We start from the raw sequence: 14,571 nt of genomic DNA on the forward strand, positions 1-14,571 counted from the left end.
CTGCGGGGCCCGGGACCTGGGGCAAATTGCCCCACTTCCCTCCCCCCCCCCCCCCGGGCAGCCCTGCCTCCACGAGACCTGAGATGCTAGTTTTTGTGCATCGCTGATCAGCATACGTGACAGCCAAACAAAATGTAAATGAAACAACTAGTCGCCATTTGAAGGCACGCACGTAAAATTATATCAGTGAATATAATTTGCACTATTATCAGGGATTGAAAAGGGAGGAACCCTTCAGGCAGCCTGTAACACAGAGCTCCACTAATGAGAGTCTAATTTATCTCATTCAAATCCTACTTTTCTATAGCAGAGGAAATCTATCAAATACTCACAAATAGTCTGTTAGTTTTATTAACAAAAGTACTTTTCCACAAGCAGAGAGCAAAGAAACAGCAATTTTAACTGTGAGATTACTATCATCTTAGTTCTTGAGCCTAGAAATATTGGTAAGACAATTTACTGTTTGGCATGTGGTTTTAGTCTATTTGAAACAGACGAATCAGGAGCATAATATGAACTAGAGAAGCTTTTTTGAAAATCATTTTACTTGCCAGTGTGTTCAAAAAATTAAACCATACTATTTTACAGGTCAAATGTTTACAGTAATTACCTGACTGCTTTCATTGGCATAACATAGTAACAATGTATAACAATTTATTTTATGTTTTTGCACAGTGCTAAACAAAGCTCAGCAGTTTATGGCATTTGGCAAAATCACCTGCTTATCTTTGCATATGAAGTGTGGTTTATACTGCTTGTTGTGCATCAGCCGGCATCATAACTCTTATTTAAACATTGCTCTTTGGTCCAAATTAGTATTAAAAGCACTCTATTCATTACTTGTTCCTTGGCTAGAATCTGCCACTTACTCACCGATTACATTAAATATGATTAATTCTAGGCTGCCTGCAACCCCCTGTTCCTTCATTTTACAACAGCAAATCTGAGTCACAATTCCCAGTGCTAACTCATTTTATAATGTGTAATAAGGTGTGCTTACCAAAACTCCCAACAAAACAACAATACTTTATTTGTATGGTAGTTGAGCAGAAATGATCCATTTTATAGAAGATTAAAAATGCTGTCCCCACCCCCAATGCAGCTATTTACTAAATCCTTCTGATTTCTGTTCATGGTCTTATGTAGCAAAAAGTGCCTTTAATCTATATGATGCCACCTTCAAGCTCTGCCATCTACTATTACCTTGAATAAAACATACTGATTAATATAAATTAGCCCTCCCCTCAACAAAAATACATCATTCAATGTTTAGTTATAGTTAGTACTGTGGAAGTTAAGAACCTGGCAGCATTATTGGGGCCAGATTCTCAGCTGGTATAATTTGGACAATGATGTGATACTGATTTATACCAGATGAAGATGTGGTCCTCAGCATCTACAGAAGTTCACAGGATAGATAGCTGACATTTTGCATTTAAGTTCCACTGTTCAGGAGCCAAGGTGGCAGTTGGCTCATTCTGAAACAATTGTGTTATACAGCGGTTGTGATAAAAAGAGATATCATAGATATGCCAATAAACAGAAGAAAGGGATTGCAATACAGTCTGATACTGGTAAGGTGAGTTAAAAAAATAAAACAATGTCATGTTAAGAAAAAGTGCTTACATCCCTTCATTAGGGCCAGGAGAAACACAGAGACAATAGCACAGAAGAGGAAAAAATGACTTCACACAGTCTTACTACAGGCCTAATCCAACTACCATAGAAGTCTATTGACTTCAGTTGACTGGATTAGGCTTTATGTTAGGCCAAGTATTCATTACAGATTCTCAGTAAGTATGACTACTGTTGCAGGGTGCTTTTGGCCCTTTAAGAGGGAAGAGGCCAGTCCACCTGTGACTGGTCATCTGGCACCCCCTATTAGGCTTAAAAGCGGGCACTTGAGCTAGAGGGAAACAGAACAACAAAGAGTTACTGGTACGGGGGGAGCGCTGCAGAAAGCCCTACAGGGCATCCCTGTAAAGATGGAGGAATTGCCAGGAAGCCAGCAGAGGGATATACCTACTGACCTTCCTATGCCAGAGAGTCATGGCCAGAGAAGGCTGGAGAGGGATGAAAGCTCTGAAGAGCAGTAGAGGGAGGGTGCCTGCTGGCTCTCTGAGCCTGATAGCTGAAACCAGAGGGCCAGAGATATCTTAAGGCTGGGATTAGGCATGGTGAGAAATATTGGAGCTAAGAAAGCTTAAGCCTGGTGAGAGAACACGTTGACTGTACATTGATGGACTGTTGGGGACTTAATTTTGTGTGGTTTATACACACAGGGCTTTCTTTTGTAATAAAGTAATGCTACAAGAGCTACTTATAGTCAAAGACTGTGTAGACTATTTCTGGGAACCATTGGAGGGGAAACTGAGGCAGGCACACTGATCTTGACATGGTCTCTCACAGGAGGGCACTCCAGATGAGGGATCACCTTATGACACCTTTGTTATTGGCAGTACAACCACTTTGGATGAATGGGGATGCATAAACTGCAGTATCGCTTATGTCAGGTGCATCGTTTGATAGACAAGGTCCTGTACCCTCTGTGGTAAGCTGACCCTGCATTCTGTGGCAAGACATGTTGGTTTCTGTGGCACTCTGGTGAAAACTATGAATAATAACAGTTGTGGGTAGGTTTAAAAATCAGAGGGTTTTTAACTGAAATATACAAATGCATATGCAATCAGCATAGTGTTCTTTGTGTTGATTTTGATGTTATGCTGTGGAAGTTGTCAGGGAAAATTAGCATCCGTGTGTAACCCTTCTTCCAGATTCAGTATGTCTTGACAAATAACTAAACCAGATCAAGCCCCCATCCTGAAACCTCTGAAAACTGAAGGCACCCTCCCTGGGTGCCCTTAACAGGCACGACTTTCCCACTTGCAAGCACTCTGAGACTCACATACAAACAAGAAAATCATTATTAGTGGACAGGGAACTCAGTCATAAGCTTGAGAAAACACAACAACAGAATATACATGCATGCAAAAAGTGAAATATCTCCCACTCCTTCCAGTAACTTTGACAGTAGTCCTTCTAACTCCCTTCCCAGCCACCAGTGAAAATGCCAAAAGATAATAGTCCTTTGGCCACACCACCCACCATCCCCCAAACCCCACTCATAGTTTGGATCAGTGAGTAGTGTTAGTCCAAGTGAGTCTTTGCAGGTCTGTCTCCAGTCCCACTGGAGCTGCTTGTATGGTCTCGCCTGGAGGCACCACCACCTAACTCAGTAATTTATCTTTAATAAAGTGCTGGGTAGGCAGGGCCTCACTGAAATCCACTCAGCTCTGTTGTTGTCCTCTGTGACAGTTCTTGCAACAAAGTCCTCAGTCCACATTATCTCTTGCAATGAAGTTCCCATGGGAGAGGAGTCAAGAGCCCTTAGGACCTTTGAGTAGAGTCCTGACTGCTTGGAAATGAGCTCTTTGCTATAAAACAAGAGCTCTTTCCCCTCTCCAATCTCCCTTTCCATTACCCTGCAAAATCTGAGTTCATGTATAGTTATGACTCACCAAGTGTCACTACGGGAATTGTGGGTAGATAATCCATGCAAATGAATCTCTCTTTGGCAGTACTTTTCCCTTTTCACCAATAGAGGAGTAGAAAAGCTCTTTCCTCTGTTGCTCCTGCCCTTAAGGTTTACACGTGCGAGGAAAAGTTAGGACGTTTGGCACCCAAAGAAGTATGGGAAGGGGTTCCAGGGACCCAGGATGTGGTGAAGGGAATACATTTGCCTCTTCTTTGTGGGCTGAGGTGGAGGTGATTTGAAAGTGGAGAAACTGGAGACCTTGAACTTAGTTGCCTATCTCTGAAATCTAATTTTCAAGGAATAAATGCTTAGAATGAAAGATATCACCAGACAGCTAATCATTAAGCCAGACATTCAGTTCAACTGTTGCAAGTCAAGGACATATTTGCGTCATCAGACCAAAAGGTGAATGCAAATTTGTGCCATCAGTCAAGACAGGATTCTGTCATGTGTGACGCATGACAAAGGTTGGAGGATTATCACTGAGAATTCTCAAGTACAATAAGAGTTTTTCAAGCATTCCTTAGAGTATGTAGACCATAAGATTGATGTCAGTGGTCTTCATAAGGTGTCAGTAAGGTCAAGGCTATAGGTGGAAGCTTTGTGTGAGTGAATTATGCTCCTTTGTTGGGTTACTGAACAACTATGGATGCTTCATTTCTCACCTGGTGACAATACTTAATCTTTCTGATCTTCTGTATCAAAGAAAACCATGAACCTAATCACATGAGTGTAACAAAGTTGTTTAAAACAGCTAAGGACTTTCTGCTCAGTACAATTGGATGGATAATTCATGCATCCTTTTATGGAAAAGGAGCAGTCATCTCTCCCATTAGTATCTTCAGGAAAGAAAAAGCCAATTGCCATTATCTGAAGGATGATAAGCAAAATAATGTCTTGAACTATAACAGGGTTCAAAAAAGAACTAGATAAATTCATGGAGGATGGACTCCATCAATGGCTATTAGCCAAGATGGTCAGGGATGCAACCCCATGCTCTGATTGTCTCTAGCCTCTGTTTGCCAGAAGCAGGCAGTGGATGACAGGGAATGGATTACTCAAGGGTTGCGTGTTCTGTTCATTCCCTCTGAAGCACTTGGCATTGGCCAGCGTCAGAAGATAGGATATTGGGCTAGATGTATCATTGGTTTGACCCACTATGGCCATTCTTATGTTCTCTCCTGCTACAGACTATTGAGAAGGTGTGTAAAGGGGACATAAGTTTCCAGAAGTCTAGTGGGAGGAGGGGGATGGTTCGCTGCCTCCCCCACCCAAGCCCAAATGTCCAGATGGGTAGAAGCTGTGCAGACGAGGGTGGAGAGGAGTGAGTGGGACAGAGAGGAAGAGAGCTTGGCAGAATAGACCTCTTCTATGTTCAATCCTCCACTGACACAAGGTCCTTGAAGGACATTACTGTGATGAGTTCAAGTTAGGGGTTCTCCTGTGCAGCAGGACCTTCCAATGCAGCTGGGTAACCTTAAATCAGTTGGTTCCCTGTGCACTGCCCCCAGTGCTTTCACCATGCATGAACACCCACTCTCTGCTCCATGTGGTTGTAGCTCTAATGGCATGGACTATCAAAGCCATAAGAGTATAAAGTCCCTCCTCCCAAGATGTTTAAAGCTTCATATAGGCAAATATGCATGAGATGTGGAGAGGAACAGAGTCGTTGTTGGTGAAAACACTGCCAGAGCTTTGTGGAAGAAGTGGATTATGAACAAGGATTTGAAAGAAGGAGAAAAACTTTACATTTCCTTTTGGAATAAATAACACAAAATGTGGATAGCACTTTAAAGTGACTGGGAACTATTTCCTCCCCCCAGCCTGTAACTGTAGCCACTGGAGTCAATGGATACTGACCCATTCCTTATGACAGGGCATAGCCTTTTGTAGCCCCTGACCCATGTCATGTAACCAGGATCGGGAAATATAAAAAACAGCCTCTTACCAGCACTCTTATGTGACAAAGTTGAATTGCATATGCTTGTCCTTGCCACTTAAGCTGATTTCATATCACTATTGTTATGATTAAAAAGTGTAAAACAGCATTCATTTGTAAATCATGCTTGCTTTAAATATTAACCCAACAAATTTTAAAATCCTAATCTGAGGGAAAGCCTCATGCTAGATTATTTGCTTTAGATGGTGATTTATATCAAGAGAATCGGAACATGGTTCCTGTTATAGAAGAGTTTGTTTTATTATCTTTTGATATCCTTGGGTAACAATATCAACACAGTTCTGTTATTAGTGAAAATAGTTTAGGAGAAAATAACAGGTGTTTTAGTAGTAAAGAGCCATTGAGAGAGTAAATCATTGTGATATGCAGTATTTTTTGTATGACTGAAATAAGAGATTCTAAAATGAATGTCTTCATGTGCAACCACGTAGGCTAGCAGAAAAACAGATACCAGTTACAAGAACTGGAAGCCCTTAGTAGCAGTAGGGAATGTCCTCTTAAGACTGATCTTTAACCTTTGGTCAAACAACTCAGTTTGACATTTTTCAAGCTTGAAAAAGATGTATTGCCTGAAATGGAATAACTGTGAAAACATATGGTTACTGGCAATCTAGAATCACCATAATCTTCCTTACTGCACATAGACAAGATTCAGGGATGGACAGAATTTATTACTGACAGATTAACAAATTAAGATAGAATGTTTGAGATAGTATTCAGAGAAATTCTTACCTCCTCTCTGTTACTTCACAGGTTGTGAGAAAAAAGAAATCATCTACTAACACACTAGTATAAATGTTTGAAAGTCCTTAATGTTTAGGGGAGGGGTGATTTTGCACAATCTACACAGTAATCATATTCAGTTACTTGTTTAGGAAATATGGAAACAGAAAATATCTCTGTTTGTCTGTTGAACAAAATTAGTTTTTATAAAATCATAGAAATGTAGAGCTGGGAGGGACCTCAAATGTTCATCTAGTCCAGCCCTCTACACTGAGGCTAGGACTAAATATACCTAGATCATCCCTGACAGCTGACATTTTCATGCAGTGCATTTAATAGTGGGTGTATTTTGAAACAATGGGCCAGATCCTTAGCTGGTATAAATCAGCATAGCTCCATTAACTTCATTGTAGCTACACTGACTTATGGCAGCTTAATATCTGGCTCAATGCGTTTACTACTACCTGTGCCATGAAGGCATTTTCAAACAGCAATGTTTCACGCTCAGCCTTGGACATTAGAGTGTTTTTTTATTGAGTGAGACATAGTGCATTTATCGGAGAGTATATGGTGGGTGACATTCAGAGCTATCCCCTACTCTGTTTGGACCTGATTTTGATACCCTTATTCATGTTAAATAGTAACTTATTCCATGAGTGATCCAATTATAGTTAATGGGACTAACTCATGAAATAAGGTACTACTCAGCGTGATAGGATTGTTAGAATATGGTCCAGTGAAAAGAGTCAGGCATGGGGTCTTGAACATTTTTTTAGAAAGTCATCAAAGATGGACAGAAAGAATATTGATTTAACATGTTATCTGCAAGACAAAGGTTCTAATGTTTTTGGTGGTATTGGTCCTGGGTATAAACTGGAATATTGTGTAGGACTTCATCCCACAACTTGCTGCCCAAGAAGAAAAAAAATGACTCACTGAGCCATGCTTATACAGGTTTCTCCTTTCTTGGAAAAAGGCTAAAGTCAAATGATACAATATATTTTCTGAGCACATACAATTTACATAGGATTGTGTTCTGGCTTTAAATCAACACCCAATGAATTCAGTGGTTTCTAAGTGCACGCACTGTGATCAAAACCAGAATATGGCTCAATAAGTTTTGGCATTCTATTCCAATCTTACTTTTAATGAAACTTTAACACATATCTCTGTGTAGCCTGTATCACATGCATTTTCCTTTTTGGTCTTCAGTAAATGTCATTTTGTAAATGTTTCCAATATTATAAAATAATGGATGCTTATTGTCTTTCTTCTCTGGCAAACCATGTCACAGAATGAACCTAGTATATCCTTTCACTAGGAATATTAAGTTTCTATAATACTCTTTCACTAAAGTTAATATCTGCTTTATATTGTGGAAACTCATCTCTTCCTTCTCATTGTAGACAAGTGCTCAGGGAAAGTCCTTCTCCCATCCTTCCCCTCAGTATAGAGGAGTCTATTGAATTAAATTGTTTCTGCTGGTTCTAATCCTCTGATTTATTCTTACTTTTAAGCAATTTATAAGCAGTTTATTCTTCCTTCCTTAAAAATGTAGCAGCAGTTATTGGAGTCATTAGTTAAAAAGAAGCACTCAGTCCTAAATCACTATTTATTGAATACATCTTACACAACTTCTGCAGGTCTGTTATGAGATGGACATTGCACCAAATGGTTGGTTTTTTCCCTTTGGATTTCACAGCTATTTAGAGTAAATTAACCCCTTTAATATGGAAACTAATATAATCTCTCCCCACTCAGAGACTTTGTCTGGAAAGGCGGCTCAGTTGTTTTCCTGGCACCATTTTCCCTTTCCTCTACTGCCCCTACAGAGGACTTTCCTCTTAGCCCAGGATCTGTGCAGTTGGATGAGACTGTGTGTAGATCATGTTAGGAGAGTATACACATCTATCCCGAGCTTTCCATACTCACACAATTTACAGGAAAGACTATATTAGTTTTTCAGTGGAACCTCCCTAGAAGACACCATGGCCAAAGGGGGATTCCCTATTATGGTGTTACCAGTGGAGTGTGTGAGTGTTTAAAGCCCCCATACGGAGCCTTAATAATAATGTATATGTATTTTCTGGTTGTAAAGACACAGGGGAACTCAACAATGCTATCATAATAAAATTTCTGAACTCAAAATACACTAACAGTTGTTTAAAAGCAGCAAAGAATCCTGTGGCACCTTATAGACTAACAGACGTTTTGCAGCATGAGCTTTCGTGGGTGAATACCCACTTCTTCGGATGCAAGTGGTGGAAATTTCCTGGGGCAGGTATATATAAGCAAGCAAGAAGCAAGCTAGAGATAACAAGGGTTAGATCAATCAGGGAGGATGAGGCCCTGTTCTAGCAGTTGAAGTGTGAAAACCAAGGGAGGAGAAACTGGTTCTGTAATTGGCAAGCCATTCACAGTCTTTGTTTAGTCCTGAGCTGATGGTGTCAAATTTGCAGATGAACTGGAGCTCAGCAGTTTCTCTTTGAAGTGTGGTCCTAAAGTTTTTTTGCTGTAGGATGGCCACCTTAAGATCTGCTATTGTGTGGCCAGGGAGGTTGAAGTGTTCTCCTACAGGTTTTTGTATATTGCCATTCCTAATGTCTGATTTGTGTCCATTTATCCTTTTCCTTAGAGACTGTCCAGTTTGGCCGATGTACATAGCAGAGGGGCATTGCTGGCATATGATGGCATATATTACATTGGTGGAAGTGCAGGTGAATGAACCGGTGATGTTGTGGCTGATCTGGTTTGGTCCTGTGATGGTGTTGCTGGTGAGAATATGCTTCAGGTTGGCAGGTTGTCTGTGGGCGAGGACTGGTCTGCCACCCAAGGCCTGTGAAAGTGTGGGATCATTGTCCAGGATGGGTTGTAGATCCCTGATGATGCGTTGTAGGGGTTTTGCTGGGGACTGTATGTGATGGCCAGTGGAGTCCTGTTGGTTTCTTTCTTGGGTTTGTCTTCCAGTAGGAGGCTTCTGGGTACACGTCTGGCTCTGTTGATCTGTTTCCTTATTTCCTCGTGTGGGTACTGTAGTCTTGAGAATGCTTGGTGGAGATTTTCTAGGTGTTGGTCTCTGTCTGCGGGGTTAGAGCAGATACGGTTGTACCTCAGTGCTTGGCTGTAGACAATGGATCTTGTGGTGTGTCCGGGATGGAAGCTGGAGGCATGAAGGTAGGCATAGCGGTCGGTAGGTTTTCGGTATAGGGTGGTGTTGATGTGACCATCACTTATTTGCACCGTGGTGTCTAGGAAGTGGACCTCCTGTGTAGATTGGTCCAGGCTGAGGTTGATGGAGGGGTGGAAGCTATTGAAATCGTGGTGGAATTTTTCCAGAGTCTCCTTCCCATGGGTCCAGATGATGAAGATGTCATCGATGTAGCGTAGGTAGAGAAGGGGCGTGAGTGGACGGGAGCTGAGGAAGCGTTGTTCCAGGTCGGCCATAAAAATATTGGCATATTGTGGGGCCATACGGGTGCCCATAGCGGTGCCACTGATCTGGAGATATATATTGTCAGCAAATTTGAAATAGTTGTGTGTGAGTAGGCCGCCAGACAACTCTCCAATACTAAATTTTACAGGCTACTTCCCTATGATCCCACTGAGGAATACACTAAGAAACTGCACCATCTACTCAGGACACTCCCTACACTAACACCAGAACTAATCAACATACCCTTAGAGCCCCGACCAGGGTTATTCTATCTACTACCCAAGATCCTCAAACCCGGAAATCCTGGACGCCCCATCATCTCGGGCATTGGAACTCTCACTGAAGGACTGTCTGGATATGTAGACTCTCTGCTCAGACCCTATGCTACCAGCACTCCCAGCTATCTCCGTGACACCACTGATTTCCTGAGGAAACTACAATGCATTGGTGACCTTCCAGAAAACACCATCCTGGCCACCATGGATGTAGAGGCTCTCTACACAAACATCCCACACACTGATGGAATACAAGCTGTCAGGAACAGTATCCCTGATGATGCCACAGCACACCTGGTTGCTGAGCTCTGTGGCTTTATCCTCACACACAACTATTTCAAATTTGCTGAGTCTCTAAGGAAAAGGATAAATGGACACAAATCAGACATTAGGAATGGCAATATACAAAAACCTGTAGGAGAACACTTCAACCTCCCTGGCCACACAATAGCAGATCTTAAGGTGGCCATCCTACAGCAAAAAAACTTTAGGACCACACTTCAAAGAGAAACTGCTGAGCTCCAGTTCATCTGCAAATTTGACACCATCAGCTCAGGACTAAACAAAGACTGTGAATGGCTTGCCAATTACAGAACCAGTTTCTCCTCCCTTGGTTTTCACACTTCAACTGCTAGAACAGGGCCTCATCCTCCCTGATTGATCTAACCCTTGTTATCTCTAGCTTGCTTCTTGCTTGCTTATATATACCTGCCCCAGGAAATTTCCACCACTTGCATCCGAAGAAGTGGGTATTCACCCACGAAAGCTCATGCTGCAAAACGTCTGTTAGTCTATAAGGTGCCACAGGATTCTTTGCTGCTTTTACAGAACCAGACTAACACGGCTACCCCTCTGATACTTAACAGTTGTTTGTTCTTCTCATACATTTGTTGAATTTTCATGAAATGTTACTCTAAAAACAGTCTTATCTTTGGACATGGAGTACCCAGTCCTTAGCATCTGTTTTCAGTGGCAGCTTGGTATGGAGCTAGGCTCTCTACTGAAAAGCTATCTAGATGATCATGTCCTACCATAAAAAATGTCCCAATTCTGTGACACTTTTGCAGGGGAATGGTCAACAATAGAGCTTGTTAATAAGAGATTCTTCAGTGGAAGAGGATAATGTGCATAATTTAACAGAATAGATCACATTTTGCTATGTCTTGTGGGCCCTGATGATTTTGGGAGTCAAAACGTTGCCATTCCCATTTTGTTAAGGATTTTGCATACTGCTTCTGGCCTTGGTGGCTCTCAGGACATTAGGTGGGTTAATACATGATTAATAAATATTATAAGGATACTGCATTAATAATATGTAGTATAGATAGTTATAAGCACATCATTAGAAGGTCTGATAGATGTTTATAAACCTGGCTTATAACCATCCTATTGACCCATTGAACTTGAATTGTCCATAACAATTGATTATTAAAGTTTCAATTAGCCATGTAACACTTTATAAACAATGACCTTACTGGCTAGGCACAGTATACTTACAGTGCTCAATAAGTATATTTTATAATGATAGTGCTCCCTTGTTCGTCCAACATTTAGAACAATAATTTCAAGTTTCTTTCTTTATATACCTACATTCTCAGGAAAAAAAAAACCTTTTAGACTGAACAAAGTTACCTGTAATTTTTTTCCATAGAAAAATTATCTTGTAATGTTGATTGTAATTGTGCCAGCACATCTCCCATAAAAACATTAGTGTTAATGTCATATGTCTGATCAAGACATGTGCACCTTCTATGTACATCACTCTTGAATCCATTATTAAGACTTAATGGCAGCAATATATTCTCAGATATGCCATAATGACATCTTAAATGCTGTCTTCAAATTCACAGTATGAAAAGCCTTTTGGAAGTCACTGCACATCAAAAAAAAAGTAGGTAGTGGATAAAATTGTTTATAAAGTATTCTAAGTATACACTTGGTTTAGCAGTGCTGTTACATTAATTTTGATGGAATAAGTGGGCTCAGAGAATCAAAGTGACTCTATTACTGTGCAACACTAAACCATGAAACACGGTTCAGGGTTATGAGTTTCAAGATTGCTTACTTTGTCCTACAGCAAATTAACTAGGAAATTCATACCAAAGTTTGGAAATGTATTGATTAGGACACACAAGAAAAAAAAGAATTAAAAAAAATAAAAGCATTTTGGATAGGGCTGTCAAGCAATTAAAAAAATTAATCGTGATTAATCATGCTGTTAATAATAGAATACCATTTATTTAAATATTTGGATGTTTTCTACATTTTCAAATGTATTGATTTCAATTACAACACAGAATACAAAGTGTATAGTGCTCACTTTATTTTTCATGACAAATGTTTGCATTGTAAAAAACAAAAGAAATCATATATTTCAATTCACCTCATACCAGTACTATAGTGCAATCTCTTTATCATGAAAGTTGAACTTACAAATGTAGAATTATGTACAAAAAATAACTGCATTCAAAAATAAAACAATGTAAATCTTTAGAGCCTACAAGGCCACTCAGTCCTACTTCAGCCAATCGCTCAGACAAATAAGTTTGGTTACAATTTGCAGGAGATAATGCTGCCCGCTTGTTGTTTATAGTGTCTACTGAATGTGAGAACAGGTGTTTGCATGGCACTGTTGTAGCCGGTATCGCAAGATATTTACGTGCCAGATCGGCTAAAGATTCATATGTCCCTTCATGCTTCAACCACCATTCCAGAGGACATGCGTCCATGCTGATGATGGGTTCTGCTAAATAACAATACAAAGCAGAGCGGACTGACGAATGTTCATTTTCATCATCTGAGTCAGATGCCACCAGCAGAAGGTTGATTTTCTTTTTTTGGTGCTTTGGTTTCTCTAGTTTCTCATCAGAGTGTTGCTCTTTTAAGACTTCTGAAAGCATGTTCCACACCTCATCCCTCTCAGATTCTGGAAGGCTCTTCAGATTCTTAAACCTTAGGTTGAATGCTGTAGCTATTTTAATAAATCTCACATTGGTACCTTCTTTGCATTTTGTCAAATCTGCTGTGAAAGTGTTCTTAAAATGAACATGTAATAGGTCATCGTCCGAGACTGCTATAACATGAAATATATGGCAGAATGCTGGTAAAACAAAAGAGAAGACATACAATTCTCCCCCAAGGAGTTCAGTCACAAATTTAATTAACACATTATTTTTTAACGAGCATCATCAGCATGGAAGCATGTCCTCTGGAATGGTGGCCAAAGCATGAAGGGGCATATGAATGTTTAGCATATCTGGCACGTAAATACCTTGCAATGCCGGCTACAAAAGTGCCATGCAAATGCCTGTTCTCACTTTCAGGTAACACTATAAATATGAAGCAGTCAGCAGTATCTCCCATAAATGTAAACTTGTTTGTCTTAGTGATTGGCTGAACAAGAAATAGGACTGAGTGGACTTGTAGGCTCTAAAGTTTTACATTGTTTTGTTTTTGAGTGCAGTTTCATGACAAAAAAATCTACATTTTTAAGTTACATTTTCACAATAAAGAGATTGCTCCACAGTACTTGTATGAGGTGAATTGAAAACAACTATTTCTTTTGTTTATCATTTTTAAAGTGGAAAGATTTGTAATAAAAAATACAAATATAAAGTGATCGCGGTACACTTTGTATTTTGTGTTGTAATAGAAATCAATATATTTGAAAATATAGAAAAACATCCAAAAATAGTTAATAGATTTCAATTGGTATTCTATTAACAGTGTAATTAATCGTGATTAATTTTTTAAACAGCGATTAATTTTTTTGAGTTATCATGTGAGTTAACTGTGATTAATTGACAGCCCTAATTTTGAAATTGAGTAGTTATGCAACACAATCATAATGAACATTTTTTATCAAAGAGGATATCAATTAGAGTCAAACTACCCTTTGTAATGGAAACAAAGGGCCAGTTTGGTTGTTGAATTTTGAATGGACCCTGTGAGTTTGGTGGTTACTTTTCCTGTTTTCGACAAAACAGATAGACACAAAGGGAAAAGAGAGAGGATAGTAAAAGTGGGTGAAATACAGCTTCTTGTGTATGTCTTCAGGATACAAAGTAGTCAGTCATGGACAGATGCTCTGGGCTAGCAAGCTGGTGATGACAACTGTTGCTCTGGACCCTGGCTGATTTACCCAGTCTGAGAGCTCATTTGACAGGCATGGGCAGGTTCCTCTCTTTCAACAGTCCTTCTAAGGCTGGGCAGAGCTGGGTGGGCCATCTTATCTCATTGTGCTAGTGCTGGGTGATGCAGCTGGTCTCAGGGTTAGGTCAAAAGCTGGGGTGGGGTGAGGCGGGGAGGGAGAAGATAATGAGAGATGGAAAAGAACACACAAGGCAAGAGAGGACAAAGCTGGCTCTTGCATGCATCACCCTGGGGTCTTTGCTAGTCTACTGGTGATTGTCAATCATCTCCACTGTGCACTGAGGTCTGGGTGTCATAATGATGCTAGAGACTCTGTCCTTCATTGTTGAGACTCAGGAGCAAAGCAGATGCCTGTCAGCTTTTTCCCAAGGGAATCCCCCAGGAGTTTATTAGGCCATTTTGACCCCCAATGTGCCTCCTTCAAGGACCCAAAAAGGGTGATGATGGCAGAATAGGTTATTCCCTCACTATTTTGTTCATCAGTTAGGTTTAA

The 14,571-nt window shown here is 40.3% G+C and overlaps 1 protein-coding gene across 6 annotated transcripts in view; it reads left to right on the plus strand.

The window, feature by feature from the left end:
* Positions 1-14,571, plus strand: part of XRCC4 (X-ray repair cross complementing 4) — a 283,845-nt gene that overhangs the window by 160,815 nt on the left and 108,459 nt on the right. The gene's annotated exons all lie outside the window — the stretch shown is intronic.

This window comes from Mauremys mutica, chromosome 6, assembly GCF_020497125.1.
Source record: "Mauremys mutica isolate MM-2020 ecotype Southern chromosome 6, ASM2049712v1, whole genome shotgun sequence".
Lineage (NCBI taxonomy): Eukaryota > Metazoa > Chordata > Testudines > Geoemydidae > Mauremys > Mauremys mutica.